The following is a 12,977-nucleotide window of genomic DNA, read 5'->3' as shown; positions in this document are numbered from 1 at the left end:
ACAAGTGAGAGAAGCCCAACTCCAAATGGCTTTCAGGAAAGGGAGAACTCATTGGAAGAATTCTGGGGATCCAGGACACAGGAACTAGAGCAGATTCAAAGATCTCAGTGGCTGGACCCACGAAATCAGAAGTCATCAGTTCTCTCTCATCCTCACTCTTTCCCCTCTCTCTTCTTTGATTGTCTTAGTCTGACAGCTTTCTTTCTTAAGGCTTCTACACCTAGTGAGGGAATCCAAAGCTACCTGCCCTAGGGTTTTATGTCCTGAAGACATCTAACCAGGAAGGAAGAAGCTTAGAGCTATCAAGGTTCAAGGGAGTGCTCTGAATGGCCCATCTCAGATCACAAGTCCAGCCCTGGACCAACTATCCTGGCAGAGCCATGGGGTCCTGTGACTGGCTTTACAAGGTCACATGACCCTGTTCCTGTAGCAAACATGATTGTCAGTTTCTTAAAAAAACCACATGACTGGAGCTGGAGAGAGGGAGCCCCAAAGATAGTGACTGGTGGATGGTTTAGTCCATGAAAGAGTTTATGATGGCACCACAAACTCCACAGCCTCCTCATTCTGAGGGATTATAAGGGGTAATGAAACTAGACTCTATTTGTCCCATCTCAGATGAACTTTGTCAGTGGATTTATGCTCCAGGGTGTTCTGGGTGAGGTCCTTTATACTGGGCTGGTTCCCTTATGTCCATTTCCCACCCCAATCCAGTCACCAGCTCTCTGCCACACATACCTGCTGGGTCCTTTCCTGTCCCACTTGGCAATGACGGCCCCTGTGGATGCCTGATCCATCCCCATCCTCCAGGGCCCAGCACACCCCTTTCTTGGCCTCCAGTGCTGCTGGGGAGGTTGACATTCGTGTAATGGGGTACCCAGGATACATAAAGTCTTCAGCCTTTCTGAGCTTCCTCCAGGGGAAGAACTGCAAAACATTTGGTTGGAGCTGCCATGGTTAGGCACTTTTGGAGTGGAAGCATCAGTTCTTTCCACCTGGATACCCTTGGTAGAGGCCAAAGCTGGGACAGCAGGGGTCAGAGGTTGATTTCCTTTCAGATTGACTGGTTTGATCTCCTTGCTGTATAAGGGGACTCTCAAGAATCTTCTCAAGCACTGCAATTTGAAAGCATCAATTCTTTGGCACTTACCCTTCTTTATGGTCCAAATCTCACATCTGTACATGACTACTGGAAAAACCATAGTTTTGATACTACAAACCTCTGTCAGCAGAGTGATTCTCTGCTTTTTCATACACTGTCCAGGTATGTCATAGTTTTTCTTCCATCCAGGGAGCAAGTGTCTTTTAATTTCGTGGCTGCAGTTAAGGTCCATATTGACTTTGGAGCCCAAGAACATAAAATCTGCCACTGTTTCCACTTGCCTCCCATCTATCTGCCATGAAGTGATGGGACTGGATGTCATGATCTTAGTTTTTTGAATGTTGAGTTTTAAGCCAGCTTTTTCACTCTCCTCTTTCACCCTCATCAAGAGGCTCTTTAGTTACTTTTCCTTTCCTACCATAAGGGTGGTAACACCTTCATATCTGTGGTTGTTGATATTTCTCCCAGCAGTCTTGATTCCAGCTTGAGATTTATGCAGCCCAGAATTTCGAATGATGTACCCTACACATAAGTTAAATAGCCAGAGTGCTTGTCATGCTCCTTTCCCATTTTGAATCATTCAACTGTCCCATGTCTGGTTCTAACCATCGCTTTCTGGCCTGCATACAGATTTATCAGGAGACAGGTACAGTGATCTGGTACTTGCATTTATTTAAGAATATCCCATAGTTTGTTTTGGTCCACACAGTGAAAGGCTTTAGCACAGTCAGTGAAGCAGATGCAGATGTTTTTCTGGAAACCCCTTGCTCTCTGTATGATCCAATGAACGTTGGCAATTTGATCTCTGGTTCCTCTGCCTTTTCTAAATCCGGCTTGTACATTTGCAATTTTTCAGTTCATGTACTGTTGAAGCTTAGCTTGAAGGATTTTGAGCATTACCTTGCTAGCATGTGAGATGAACACAATTGTATGGTAGTTTGAATATTCTTTGGAATTGCCTTCCTTTTGGATTGGAATGAAAACTGACCTTTTCCAGTCCCGTGACCACTGCTGAGTTTTCCAAATTTGCTGACATATCGAAAACAGCACTTTCACAGCATCATCTCTTAGGATTTTTAACAGCTCAGCTGGAATTCTATCACCTCCACTAGCTTTGTTCGGAGTGCTGCTTCCTAAGCCCCACTTGACTTCATACTCCACAATCTGGCTTTACATGAGTGACCCCACCATCATGCCTATCTGGGTCATTCAGACTTTTTGTATAGTTCTGTGTATTTTTACCACCTCCTCTTAATCTCTTCTATTTCTGTTAGGCCTGGCCTTTTCTGTCCTTTATTGTGCCTATCTTTGTATGAAATGTTCCTATGGTATCTCCAATTTTCTTGAAGAGATATCCAGCCTTCACAATCCTATTGTTTTCCTATATTTCTTGCACTGTTGACTTAAGAAGACTTTCTTATCTCTCTTTGCTATTCTCTGGAAGTCTGCATTCCATTGGGTATATCTTTACCTTTCTCATTTGCCTTTGGCTTCTATTCTTTTCTCAGCTCTTTGTAAGGCCTCCTCACACAACCACTTTACCTTTTCACATTTCTGTTTCTTAGGGATGTTTTAGGTGTCTGCCTCCTGTACAATGTTACAAATGAGCCATCTCATCCCCCTCAGAATGGAGACTGGGGCTGTCACAGGGCTGAGTTAGCTCTGGGCTCAGGATTGTGTACACAAACAGTTATTGCCAATGGCATCAGGTGCCAGGGGCACCACCAGTGACTCTGACAATCTCTGTCAGAGAGATTGTTCTCAGGGGTGGAACTTCCAGGGAACTGATAGAGCAAAGAAACAAGCAATCGCCCTTGTCTCATCTTTCCCTGTGTGATCCCGTGGTCCCCTGACCACACTGCTCTCTGGGCAAAAAACTCTTTCCTCTCTATTCCTTCTCCAAAGGTGATTTGTAACTAACATCAGCACCTGACTCTGAAGCCTGGTAGCTGGAACTCAAGTTGCAACCATCTGGGACCCAGAGATATCCAGCCTTGTTCTGTTGTCTGTCCTTTATCTCCAACCAGGTCCATAAAGCAAAGTCCTGAAAGAACATGACTATTTCACCCCCTCTCAAGGCCTTAAAAGTTCCAAGGTCTTTTTTGAGCATCAAAGAGGGAACACAACCCTTGAATCCAGGCTAGTCTCAGCACCCCCTACCTTTCTCAGCCAGGGGTTCCCTGATGAAACAATAAGACACTGCATCGAAGTTGTCAGAAGGCTGAGCAGAAAACACTCCTTACTGTGAATGCAGGTCCATGTGACCCAGCCTCCCAGTGGTCTGTGTTGTGTGGATGAGGAGAGGGAGCACTGGGGCTGCTGACCTGGGAGTGAGTCAGGCGCCACTTGCACCAATGTCTCCTGGGACCACTCCAGGAGGGGGCTGCCTTCACTGTGCCTGGAACCCAGAAGACCCAGCTCCCAGTATTGCTTTCCTGCTGCTACAAGAAGGCAGGTCTGCTGATAGAATCAGAGCCAGACTAAGGAGCAAGGGAAACGTACTTCAACTCTGTCACCAGAAGACCTCTGAGAGCTGCTCTGCAGTGGATGCAATTGAGCTTTCTATGATATTTCCCTTTCTGGAGCTTTCCCAACCTGAGAACCAGGAACCCTGGGACTCAGCACTTCCCCACCCCACCTGCAGCCTTAGAGTGAGTCATACACCCCAGGGTTCAGTTTCCCATGTCTTGGATGAAGGAAACTGGATTTGCTCCAGAGCATTTGCTCCAGACTGAAGCTTAATGTAAATCAATGGACAAGTGGCTCAGAGGCACATGTTGCTGAGAATGCTGAGACTGCATCTGATAGGCAGGGAGCTGTGACTGCCTGGTAATGGATCCTGGGCTCAGAATGGGGTGGAGAGGGCAGACCAGTTGGCAAACAGCTGCTGTGAGATGGAGGACCTTAGATGCCTTGCCCACTGGAATTTTCCACCACTTGATTTCTGAGGGATGAGATCGGGTAATAATAAGTCAGAAGTTACTAACTGGGAGGTTGTAGGTTTCTCAGCAGAAACCCAAGGTGGGCTGATGAACCAGTTCTACCAAAAGAATTCTAGATAGCATATTCAAAAGCAGAGACATTACTTTGCCAACAAAGGTCCATCTAGTCAATGCTGTGGTTTTTCCAGTGGTCATGTATGGATATGAGAGTTGGACTGTGAAGAAAGCTGAGCGCCAAAGAATTGATGCTTTTGAACTGTGGTGTTGGAGAAGACTCTTGAGAGTCTCTTGAACTGCAAGGAGATCCAATCAGTCCATCCTAAAGGAGATCAGTCCTGGGTGTTCATTGGAAGGACTGATGCTAAAGCTGAAACTCCAATACTTTGGCCCCCTCATGCGAAGAGTTGACTCATTGGAAAAGACTCTGATGCTGGGAGGGATTGGGGGCAGGAGGAGAAGGGGATGACAGAGGATGAGATGGCTGGATGGCATCACCGACTCGACGGACCTGAGTATGAGTGAACTCTGGGAGCTGGTGATGGACAGGGAAGCCTGGCGTGCTGCAATTCATGGGGTCTCAAAGAGTCAGACACGATTGAGTGACTGAACTGAACTGAACTGAAAAGAACTTTGGGTACAAGACATGCCAAGACTCTTGGTTAAATTTTGTAGTATTTTGAATAGGTCATCTCTCTGATGACCTGCCATATTGTTGTTGAGCTTGGGATGATGCCAACAGTTATAGTGGACACAAAAGGCCCCTGGATGAGACTGTCCCTCTCTCCGTGGATCATTAGCAGCGAGTTCCACTCTAGCGTTCCATGTCCAGAGGAGGAAGTCCAGCCAGAAGAACATGATCTCCAGCAAGGTTAACTGGAAACCGCTGCTGTGTCTGGCCCTCTGGTAGGCATCATTCTTTTCCTAGTGCTTCTTCCTTCCCTCCTGGGTCCTGACCAAGCTGCCCACCTCTTGGTTACTGGGATATGAACTTCGCCCTTCCCTTGGAAATATCCTCGCAGCCCCACTTGTGGCTCCCTCCCTACCCAGGCCCTGCCTTTCACCTGCAGATGACACTAAAGAAGAGAAAACCAGGGAGAGAGTGGTCCAAATCATTCTTTCTAATAATGTCCACATTCCTTCTACTTCCAGGCCCTGATCTGGCTCATCAAATTCTCCAGCTGGATGAACAAGCAGATTAGCAATGGAGTGGAGATGCAGATAGATTTGGGGGTGGGGTTGTTGGGTGTTGAGGATGGTGATCAGATGACAGAAGAGGGGGATAGAGAGCAGGTGGGTTTCCAACCACTCACTCCCTGGGGGCCTTCCTGAATCTGCTTTCCTGGGCCCTGCAGGGTATTACTAAAGACAGAAACTTAAAAATGGACATTTTGTAAACTTCTTATAATGAAGTGATTTCAAACATAACAAAAGTAAGAGAATAGTATCGTGAATGCTGTATTTTGCCATTCGGCATCAATAACTACAAAACTACTCTATTAGTCTCACAGGTTGTCATAGACCAGAGACTGGAAGCCAAGATCAAGGTGGTGAACAACTGGATCCCTGGTGAAGACACTTTTTGACTTTCTTCAGTTCTCTTCTTGCTGTGTTCTCATATGTGGTAGGGATAGGAAGGGAGGAAGAGGGAGAATAAAAGAGAAAAAGAGGGAGAGGCTAATCCCATCATATGGGCCCTACCATTGAAACCCCATATCAACTTAATTACTGCCCAAAGGCCCTACCACCTAATACCATCACATCCGGAGTCAAGGATTCAACATCAGAATTGGGGGGTGGACACAAACAATTCAATCCATAGCAGCTATGCAGATCTGTTTTTAAATCAAGACAGGCCCTCATTTAATTTCCCTTTTTACTCTTTATTCATTTTTCTGAAGTATTTTAGGGAAGAGATGACCATTTCACAAGTTACATGTAATGAATATTTGGGAGAAAATGATATTATGTCCAAAAAAATACTATTTTGTTCCAAGGAAAATAAACATCTTCTGTCTGGTCCATGTCCAAATTTCCCTGATTCTCTAAAGACAGATGTTTTTTTCACAGTTTATTGAAAGAATGTACTCATATGTTGTACTTGGTTATTCTCTTTTAAGATGAAACAATTTTTCTCTTGAAATTTTAATGCCATTTATTTGTTTAAAAACTGATAGGAACCAGGGTGGTTTGTCTTATAGAATGTCCCAATATTGGGTTTAGAGCAGGGGTCCACAACACTGGTACCAGGACCAGTACCCATCCTTGGTCTTTTAGGAATCGGGCAGCATAGCAGGAGATGAGCAGCAGGCCAGTGAATGAGGCTTTGTCTGTATTTACAGCTCCTCCCCATCACTCTCCCATCACCCCTAGATGGGACAGTCTAGTTGCAGGAAATCCAGCTCTGGGCTCCCACTGATTCTGCATTATGGACAATTGTATAATCATTTCTTTTTATATCACAATGTAATAGTAATAGAAATAAAGTGCACAATAAATTAAATAACTATCCAGAAAATATCCCCCCACCCAGGTTTGTGGAAAAATTTTCTTCCAAGAAACCAGCCCTGGGTGCCAAAAATTTGTGGGACTACCTGTTTAGAGGATTTTTTCTCCATTCCTTTATTTGTGTTTTTTCCTGGAAACTGGTAGTTAGATCTATACTTGAGTTCAAAATTTTTTATTGGAATATTTCATATGCAGATATATATTTCTTATGGTTCCACTTCAAGAGGGTCATAATTTCCTTCTGCCTCACTTTAAGAGATGCTGAAATGCAGTGGATTCTGGTGTTGTCATCCTCATGCATCCATTATATACCTCCCCTTCTATTTTTCACTTGCAGTTTCAGCATTCATTAATGACACTTGCCTAGAATAATTTTATGAGGATATTTCAAAATAGAGGTTCTTGTTTCTACCATTCCTTCTAATTTAATTCTTGAAATTCTTCAATAAAAATAAGATTCCTTTTACTGTTTATAGTACATTAACTATGCCTCATACAAACAAATATAGCATAAATATAGCTGATTATTTTCCTTTCTCAGTGCTCAGAATGGTGAGACTTGATGCCTTAGCAATCTGTCACAGTGACAAATTAGATATTGCCTATTAACATTTGGACACCTTTGGTGGGCTTATAACTAGATATTAAAACACTAAGATCATGGGATCCACCCCCATTACTTCAGGGCAAATAGAAGGGGAAAAGGTGGAAGTAGTGACAGATTTCCTCATCTTGGCCTCTAAAATCACTGTGGATGGGGACTGCAGCCATGAAATCAGAAGACGCTTGCTCCTTGACAGGAAAGCTATGACAAACATAGAAAGAGTGTTGAAAAGCAGAGACATCACTCTGCCAACAAAGGTCTGTATAGTCAAGGTTATGGCCTTCCCAGTGGTCATGTACGGTTGTGATGGCTGGACCATAAAGAGGGTGGAGTGCCAAAGAATTGATGCCTTTGAACTGTGGTGCTGGAGAAAGCTCCTTAGAGTCCCTTGGTCAGCAAGGAGATCAAACCAGTCAATCTGAAAGGAAATTAACCCTGAATCCTCATTGAAAGGACTGATGCTGAAGCTGAAGCTCCAGTATTTTGGTCACCTGAGGCAAACAATTGACTCATAGGAAAAGTCCCTGATGTTGGGCAAGATTGAGGGCAGAAGGAGAAGAGGGTGTCAGAGGATGAGATGACTGGATGGCATCACCAATGCAATGGATATGAACTTTAGCAAACTCTGGGAGATGGTGAGGAACAGGGAGGCCTTGCATGCTGCATTCCATGGGGATTGCAGAGTTAGACATGACTACATGACTGAACAACAGCATAGTATTTGGAATTTCTGACATTTATACATTTAATTTGTTTCAATGGATTTGATGCAATGCTAAAATTGTCCCAATTTTGGCCTCTTCAAATGGATTCCTAAACTTTCTGTCCAGTCCTCACTGGTCTTTGAAGTTCCTCAACTTTCTGTTCTTTGAAGATTCCCAAGATTATTTGCTGCATTTCTTTACCAGTCCTAAAATCAGTCATCTCTTTAAGAATTCATGGATTGTCTGGTGTGAAATATATTTAAAGGCCATGTGTTAGGCTCCAGGATAGTCACTGTAAAATCAAGTTGCCATTGCTTCTAGGCTTTTCAGTGGTCAGAGTCAGGAAACACAGATTTTCCTAAAAAAAAAAAAAAGGAATATAACTGGCTGTACAAACTTATGCTTTCAGTTCAAGATTTAAGACAGCAGGGTTTTACTTAAGCTTTTTTATTTTATGTGTGAATCTCTCTTCTCTAACCATTGAAAATTTTACTTCAGAACAATATTAGCTTTAGTTACTGACTTGCTTTTACCTGTAAAATACATACGATACTGTCACAGTAACAGAAGCAATACCAGCAACACAAGTTGTTGAATATAGTTTCAGATTTCTTTCCTTTTCTGCTTTTGGGTTTCTTTCACTTTTGTTTTGGATGGGCAATATTTTTGTTTGCCTTTGTGCTTAGAAGATATTCCACTCTGAATGTAGAGTCATAATTCTGAACTTTAAAACCACTTAAGTAATGTTTTGTTATGTGCAACTGGTCACCAACTTTATACAATTAAGACTTATTAGTCTTTGCTCTCAATTTTGACACATGTAATTGCCTATTTTTTTGATTCTGCAACACATTTGCATGGTTGAAAATCAAAGTATAAAACAAGAAAAATCTCATTTCCCTGCCCCTCATCTGTAAATTATATTTCAGTAGTTTATGGCTTATTCTTGTATTTTTAAAAAATGAAAACAAACATAGATATGTATGTAGAAGCAACAAACTATAAGAAATTTTTTGGACCTTCTTCTTTTTAAAAATAAATACACAGTGCACCTCGAAGTCACCCATTCCATTCCTCCCTCCATCCACATTATACCCAGGTGTTGGGATGCCCTGTGCCTTATTCCACATACCCCTGTGGATGATCACTTCTGGTATCTTGCTGATATTTTGCTCTTTTTTTTTTGATTATTTAATTTATTTTAATTTGAGGATAATTTCTTTACAATATTGTGATGGTTTATGCCATACATCGACATGAATCTGCCACAGGAACACATGTGTCCCCTCACCCTGAAACCCCCTCCCTCCTTCCTCTCCAGTCTTTCCCTCTGGGTTGTCACAGAGCACTGCTTTGGGTGCCCTGCTTCATGCACTGGACTTGTACTGGTCATCTGTTTTACATATGGTAATACACATGCTTCAGTGCTATTCTCTCAAATCATCCCACCTTCATCTTTTCTCACAGAATCCAAAAGTCTGTTCTTTACATCTGTGTCTCTTTTGCTGATCTGCATATAGGATGGTTGTTACCATCATTCTAAATTCCATATATATGCATTAACAAATAGTATTTGTGTTTCTCTTTCTGACTTACTTCACTCTGTATAATAGGCTCCAGTTTCATCCACCTCATTAGAACTGACTCAAATGCATTCCATTTTTTTAAGTTGAGTCATATTCCATTGTGTATATATACTAAAACTTCCTTATCCATTCATCTGCTAATGAAAGTCTAGGTGGCGTCTATATCCTAGCTATTGTAAATAATGCCACAGTGAACATTGAGGTTCATGTGTCTCTTTCAATTCTGGTTTCCTTGGGTCTCTGCCTAACAATGGGATTGCTGGATTGTATGGCAGTTCTATTTCCATTTTTTAAAGGAATCTCCACCCTGTTCTCCATAGTGGCAGTACCAGCTTTTCTCCACACCCTCTCCACCATTTATTGCTTGTAGACTTTTTGATGACAGCCATGCTGAATGGAGTGAGATGATACTTCATTGTGGTTTTGATTTGCATTTCTCTAATAATGAATGATGTTGAGCAACTTTTCATGTGTTTATTAGCCATCTGTATGAGTTCTTTGAAGAAGTGTCTGTTTAGTTCTTTTGCCCACTTTCTGATTGGGTTGTTCATTTTTCCGATATTGAGCTGCATGAGCTGCTTGTATATTTTGGAGATTAATTCTTTGTTAGTTGGTTAAGTTGCTATTATTTTCTCCCATTCTGAAGGCTGTCTTTTCATCTTGCTTATAGTTTCCTTCATTGTGCAAAAGCTTTTAAGTTTAATTAGGTCCCATTTGTTTATCTTTGTTTTTATTTCCATTCCTCTGGGAGGTGGATTATAGAGGATCTTGCTGTGATTTATGTCGGAGAGTGTTCTGCCTATATTTTCCTCTAAGAGTTTTATTGTTCCGGTCTTACATTTAGATCTTTAATCCATTTTGAGTTTATTTTTGTGTATGGTGTTAGAAAGTGTTCTAGTTTCATTTTTTTACTCGTGGTTGACCAGTTTTCCCAGGACCACTTGTTGAAGAGATTGTCTTTTCTCCATTGTATATTCTTGCCTCCTTTGTCAAAGATAAGGTGTCCGTGGGTGCATGGATTTATCTCTGGGCTTTCTATTTTGTTCTCTTGGTCTATATTTCTGTCTTTGTGGCAGTACCATACTGTCTAGATGACTGTAGCTTTGTAGTAGAGCCTGAAGTCAGGCAGATTGATTCCTCCAGTTACATTCTTCTTTCTCAAGATTGCTTTGGCTACTTGGTTTTTTTTTTTTTTTTTTTTTGCATTTCCATACAAATTGTGAAATTGTTTTTTCTAGTTCTGTGGGAAATACCACTGGTAGTTTGATAGGGATTGTGTTGAATCTATAGATTGCTTGGGGTAGTATACTCATTTTCACTATACTGATTCTTCCAGTCCATGAACATGGTATGTTTCTCCATTTATTTGTGTCATCTTTGATTTCTTTCATCAATGTTTCATGGTTTTCTATATATGTCTTTTGTTTCTTTAGGTAAATTTATTGCTAAATATTTGGGTGCCCACATCACCACTACTATTCAGTGTAGTTTTGGAAGTCATAGCCACAGCAATAAGAGAATAAAAAGAAAGAAAAGGAATCCAGATTTGAAAAGAAGTAAAACTCTGACTGTTTGCAGATGACATGATCCTCTCCATAGAAAACCCTAAAGACACCACCAGAAAATTACTAGAGCTAATCAATGAATGTGGTAAAGTTGTAGGATGTAAAATGAATAAACAAAAATCCCTTGCATTCCTATACACCAACAATGAAAAATCAGAAACAGAAATTAAAGAAACAAACCCATTCACCATTGCAACAAAAAGAGTAAATTACTTAGGAATAAATTGGCCTAAAGATATTCTACTTTTAAAAACAATGTGCAGTAGATAGCTTGTGTAGTTGGCTTTTTATATTTTCATCAATGTATCATTTTATAGATCCATAGAAGTAAAACTGCTGAGTTAAAGGGTATAAGTGTGTGTCATTTATTAAATGCTGTTATATTTCCCCTGTTGTAATTTAACACCAAAACTTAAACAATATGCAAAAATGAGGATTAAGACACAGTGCCTCATCTATACACACCTGGCAATCAGGCCAGGCTCCTTTTGTTGGACCCAAGGGACAGGCTGGATAGATCTCATGCAGGAATGGACCCTGGGAGTCATGGAAGGAGTCATAAAACACTGTCATCTTTACTCTGGCTTCACTAACAGTTTGAAGGTAGCCCTATTAATCTCAGGCTGAGCAGGAGATTTGAGTGGTTTTGTCTTTTTGATTAAAAAAATACTTCAAAATTAATTTTTTGTATGTTTGGTTTGGCGGACAAAAATTTTTAAGGCATGGACACTACTGGGGAATTACATAAGAAATATATACATTTATCTTCAGCAAATGGACATTATTAAATTAGTTGGTTTATATGTCCCTGGTGATCTTCCTTTATAAACAGAAAGAAAAATGACATGTTTAGTATGCATTCAGTCACTTTACATCAATCAACTTGAATTAAATCCCTCTCCGTCACCACTCACTCCCAACTCTAGGCCAGAAATAAAAACAGGCATAGCCTGAAGGCTGAATCCAGCACACTTTGGTGTCGATTTGGATCCCATTATATTTTTTCTGGAAGAAAAGAATAGTGGCTAACATTAAAATCAGTAGATTGTACATAAATATCCAAACTTCTGATTCTCTTGAAAACATGGCCAACTAGCCTGCTTTCCAGCATGCGTGAAGTGGAGGAAAGGCTGCTCCCTGTGGTAAGGCTAGTTCTGCCCATGGTCCAGCATGGCTGCCTAATTCTTGAATCATTTCTCTCGCCTCCGTGGCCATGAGTTTGTGAGAACTAGACTGCTAGCTTGCCTAAGATAAAGACCACTTGTGTCTTGATCAACTTTGAATTTGAAGCATCTAATCCAGATCCCAGCACACAGGTCTTCCTTGTAGGTTTGTTGAATGATATGAAAAATCTTGTGGATACATTTGATATTTCTTCCAATTCTGAAACCATGCAATTGAAATACTGCTCTGCCCTAAAGCTTTGATGCAGGCTGGTATCATAGGTGCACCTAATATCTGCCATCTGACCCACTACCTAAAGCCAGTTGTATGTCCCTGGTCTGCCCTTGAAGGCTTTACTTTGCCATTTGACTACTTTCCTCCTAGCAATCAGCTCTCCAATGAGGACAGCAATGCGCATCTCATGAAGTGACTGGAAGATCACATGATATCACGAAAGTTTAGCATGGTCCCTAATATTCATTTTTATGATGTTATTAGCAGTTTTTTCTCCAATTTGGCAAGTTTCCCATGCTCTTAGATGTCCGTGCCATTCACTTTGGTTTTCCAGACAAGCCTCAAGGAAGAGATTACAGTAGAATTCTCTGTATTCTGAGAATTTTCAACGTCTACTCCCCAAGGACTCTGATGGAGGTAAACATTTTCGAGAGGTTTTCATTTTTATCAGATCAATTAATGGCCTAGGGAACGAATAGGTCATTCAGAGCATATATAACTAGACATTTTTGGTCTTCACTACATGCTAAGAACCGAACTTTCCCTGAGTACTTGGAGCTAGGAAAGAAAC

This window comes from Bos taurus, chromosome 29 (assembly GCF_002263795.3).
Source record: "Bos taurus isolate L1 Dominette 01449 registration number 42190680 breed Hereford chromosome 29, ARS-UCD2.0, whole genome shotgun sequence".
Classification (NCBI taxonomy): domain Eukaryota; kingdom Metazoa; phylum Chordata; class Mammalia; order Artiodactyla; family Bovidae; genus Bos; species Bos taurus.
Note: the sequence above shows the minus strand (reverse complement) of the source record.